The sequence below is a fragment of the Tupaia chinensis genome, unplaced genomic scaffold (genome assembly GCF_000334495.1).
Source record: "Tupaia chinensis unplaced genomic scaffold, TupChi_1.0 Scaffold144899_1, whole genome shotgun sequence".
NCBI classification, from domain to species: domain Eukaryota; kingdom Metazoa; phylum Chordata; class Mammalia; order Scandentia; family Tupaiidae; genus Tupaia; species Tupaia belangeri.
The window spans coordinates 3,530,142-3,534,376 of NW_006204759.1; the positions used below are offsets into that span (position 1 = coordinate 3,530,142).

Below are 4,235 nucleotides of genomic sequence, written 5' to 3' on the forward strand. Positions count from 1 at the left end.
GAAATAGACCATTTGGGGCTTCGTAAATTCAAATCACTAGATACGAAATTTAAAATAACCAAGCTGATTATTTTTTATAATTTTAATTGTCTTGTAATAGTTTTATATATTTGTGGAGTATAGTGTGATCTTTAAAAACACAAATATAATATGTACTGATCAAATCAGAGTAGTATATCCATCATCATAAGCACTTACCATTACTTTGTAATATGAACATGCTTATTGTTTTTAAGGAGCTGGGGGAGGGATTGAGAATGGCAGTAGAGAATTAAAAAATATTTTTTAAATGGAAATTTTAGAACTGAGTAATATATAACCAAAATAATCTATAAGTAGGCTTAATAGTAGATACAGCTAAAAAAAAATGGCATTTAGGAACTAGAAGATAATTGAGAAGATATCCAAAGGAAATCACATGGATTTTAAAAAAGCCCAGTGCCTTCCAGTCTTTCCATTTCAGACATACAATGTCTGTCTTAGTCTGGCTTACTTCACTTAACGTTAAATCTTCTATATTCATCCACTTTGTATCAAATGACAGGGTCTCGTTTATAGTAGCAGAGATGGCAAATGTAGAGCCAGAGACTGTATAGAGGGGGAGAGGGTGGGAGGAAAGGCCTCAGGAAAAAAAATAAATGAAACAAAACATCTAACAGACATAGAATAGAAAGTTGTCTGTGGTAATATATTTGACTTGATTGACATGCAATGCATATATGCTTTTAAAAATAATATTGTATGCCATTAAGATGTACATTGACTAAATGTAAAAAAAATTAAAGATTAAATGTAAAAAAAATTTAAATATACAATGATTAGATATAAATTTGTTGATTCATTTTTTGTGGGTTGTTTTTTTTTTTTTTTAAACTGCTGCTTTGAACAAGATGTTTATTCAAAATAAGCGGTCCAAAATTATGTAATCTTTACAGAATAAAAAAATGTTAAGGGTTTATGCAGCAGATTTCTTTTCGTCTGTGGTAGATTTCTTTTCTGCTGGCTTCTTATCAGCTGCTGGCTTCTTGATAGCTGCAGCCTTTTTTCCCATCAAGGGCTTCTTCTGCTGCTTAGCACCAACTCCCTTTCCTTTCTTCCCTTCCACAGGCTTCTTAGCTGCAACCCCCTTCTCATCAGATTTGGCCTCTAGTGCTGCTGCCACTTTATCCAGCCGTTTCTTGTGATTCCTGGCCTGACAAAGAATGGTGTTCCGGCGCATGGTCTTTGCATACGGGTTAAGTTTCAACATGATTCTCAGGTTTTTCAGAGGATTCTTCTTGAGGACTCTGCGATGGATCTTCTTGCGTGGTGCTCAGAGGGCTCTTTGGATCTCTGGACTTTTCAAGATCCTGCTAAGGTCTGTGTTCATCATCTTGTGCATGGGAAGGTTATAGTTACTCTTGAGGGAAGCAGATTTCCGCCAAGTGCCATACAATTCATCTAACTTCCGGAAGGCACTTTCAGTCCAAATGCAGAAACGTCCCACATGCCCACCAGGAGCAAGTTTCAAAATATTCAGTTTGCTTACATTAAGCAGAGTGATTCCAGGGATGTTTCTGAAGGCCTTGATGATACCATTGTCCTCATTATAGATGATGCAAGGTCCCCCTGCGCTGGATATGATGGCGGTTTCTCATTTTGCCCTTGCCAGCTCTCATTCGCTGAGAGGCGTAGACCTTTTTAATATCATTCCAGGCCTTAAGTTTCTTCAGAAGCAAAACAGCTTCCTTGGTCTTCTTATAGCCTTCAACTTTATCTTCAACCACCAAAGGAAGTTCAGGAACTTCCTCAATACGGTGACCTGACAATCAGGTCTTAGTTGGTGCAAACGTGCAACCTCCTCGACACATATTTCCAAAAGAACCCTGGCCAGAACGGTGAGTCCCACCACCTTGGACTCTGGGAATTCAAGCTACAGTTCTCCCAGTACCCCAAGACTCAGCACTGGTCTGATGGCCTGCTAATTCACTGACAGCATAGGGCTGTCTGTTATTTTTGCGCAAGTTGGTGTGAACAAAGTTCACGATATCTGGTCAGATGGGAGCCTTGAATACCGCAGGCAACGTGACATTTTTGCCAGATGACTCCCCCTTTTCAGAGTACACTGATATCAGTGGACGAGCACACGCCATGGCAGGGAGAGGAGAGGACCACACTCCTCTGTGGGTTGTTTTTTAAAGAGATCTTTGCTATAAGGTATGTGCACACACCAGAAAGACAGAGACAGAAAGTGAGAAATCAGCTCCCAGAAATCAACACTACGATCTCTTCTCCTTCATTCTCCTCTCATGATTTTAGTCATGTACACACTTGTGCACAGCATGAGTTTCAAGTCTCCAGGTCCAGAACTTGAACTGCGGTCAGCCGTGTGGGAATCCAGGTGTAACCTGGTTTAACCATTCCACCATCTGCTGATTCCTAAATGTATATTTTTAAAAAGAAAGAAAGAAAATGCACAATAAAAAAAAAAGAAAAAGAAAAAGATAAGATACAGGGATATCAGTAATCAGAGTTCGAGAAGGAGAAAAGAAAGATTGAAACAGAAACAATATATAAACAGGTAATGGCTGAGAACTTCCCCAAACAAATCAGATATGAAGCCACAAATTCAAGAAGTCCAGCTTCAAACTGTATAATTCAAAAGAAATACCTACATGATTCAACAGAAATAAAACTGCTGATAGAAACAGAGAGGAAAAAAATACTTAAAAGCAACCACAGAAACAGGGAAAGCCACAGTGCATGCAAGGGCAAAAATTAGACTCATTGAGCTTCCAGGAGACAAACAGAAAGCATAAGACAAAGGAATAAGATATCTAAGATGCTAAATAAAATATCTGCTAACCTAAATTTCAATGAAAACATCATTCAAGAATGAAGATGATTTCATATTTTGGTTGTGGATTCAACTTTCATTCCAGAATTTCATGCAATAAATTATCAATGCCCTTATTATTTTCTTCGTCTTCTGGGTTACCAATTATCCAGATGTTGGGGCTGTTGATGGTATCCAGTATTTCTCATATATTATCCTCAATTTTCTTGGTTGTTTCCTCAGTCTTTTTGATACTTTTTTCAAGGTCAGAGGTTTTTGTCTTCTACATTCAAGATTCAATCTGCATGATCTAATCTACTTTTAAAGCTTTGAAAGGGGAGTATTTCTTGTATCACATTCTTCATCCCTAACAATTCCATGTGATTCTTTTTTAAAGTGTCTATTTCTTCATTCAAAAACTGAAAGGACTTCCTCATCTTCTGGAGCTCATTGTCTCTTTTCTCTTGCATCTCATTTAGTTTGGTCACTACAAATATTCTGAATTACTTATCCGACATTTCCATGACTTGGTTGTCTGTGGGTGATGCAGAATTGATGTTTTCCCTTGGGGGAGAGATATTTTGTTGATTGCTCCTATTTCTTGTGCTTCTGCGATTGTTCCTAGTCATCTGGTGATCTATATGTTTCTTCCTAGATTATTCAAGGTATCTGAGTATTCAAAAATGTGAAAGAGTAGAAAATTGGCGATCTCTATTCTGCTCTCCCTCCCTGTTGCTCACCAGCACCCTGCACTGTTGTCACTGGTCTTAGGTGACACAAAGTCCTCCCTGTTTCTAAAGAACAGGTACATCTGGAAATTGAGCTGCTGAGCTTCACCTCAGGAGCAAGGAACAGATCGCGCCATGCTGTGCACTATCCAAAACACCGAAGTCCTGAGAGTTCAAAGGCAAGTGGGGAAGGGGATGAGTCACAGGCAGCCTGGCATCCAGCAAGGCTATTTGCTTGAACCAGTTTCAACTTGAACAGTTTTTAATCTTGATTAGACTTGTCAGGATTAATTAGTTTTATTAGTCTTTTAAAGAATAACTCTTAACTTTGGAGTTAAAGAGAGAGGACTGGGAAAGAAGCTTGTTAAAAAAAATAAAAATTGGGGGGCCAGCAGGTGGCATAGTGTTTATATTGCTGGACTTCCATGGCCAACTATGGTTCAAGTCCCTGACCTGGTGGCTTGAAACTCACACCCGGTACATATGCATGCATGTCAAGATTGAACCAGTTTCAACTTGAACAGTTTTTAATCTTGATTAGACTTGTCAGGATTAATTAGTTTTATTAGTCTTTTAAAGAATAACTCTTAACTTTGGAGTTAAAGAGAGAGGACTGGGAAAGAAGCTTGTTAAAAAAAATAAAAATTGGGGGGCCAGCAGGTGGCATAGTGTTTATATTGCTGGACTTCCAT

The 4,235-nt window shown here is 38.4% G+C and overlaps 1 pseudogene; it reads right to left on the reverse strand.

Moving 5' to 3' along the window:
* Positions 1 to 877: 877 nt before the first annotated feature.
* On the reverse strand, positions 878 to 2,155 carry LOC102496981 (60S ribosomal protein L4 pseudogene; annotated as a pseudogene).
* Positions 2,156 to 4,235: the final 2,080 nt, after the last annotated feature.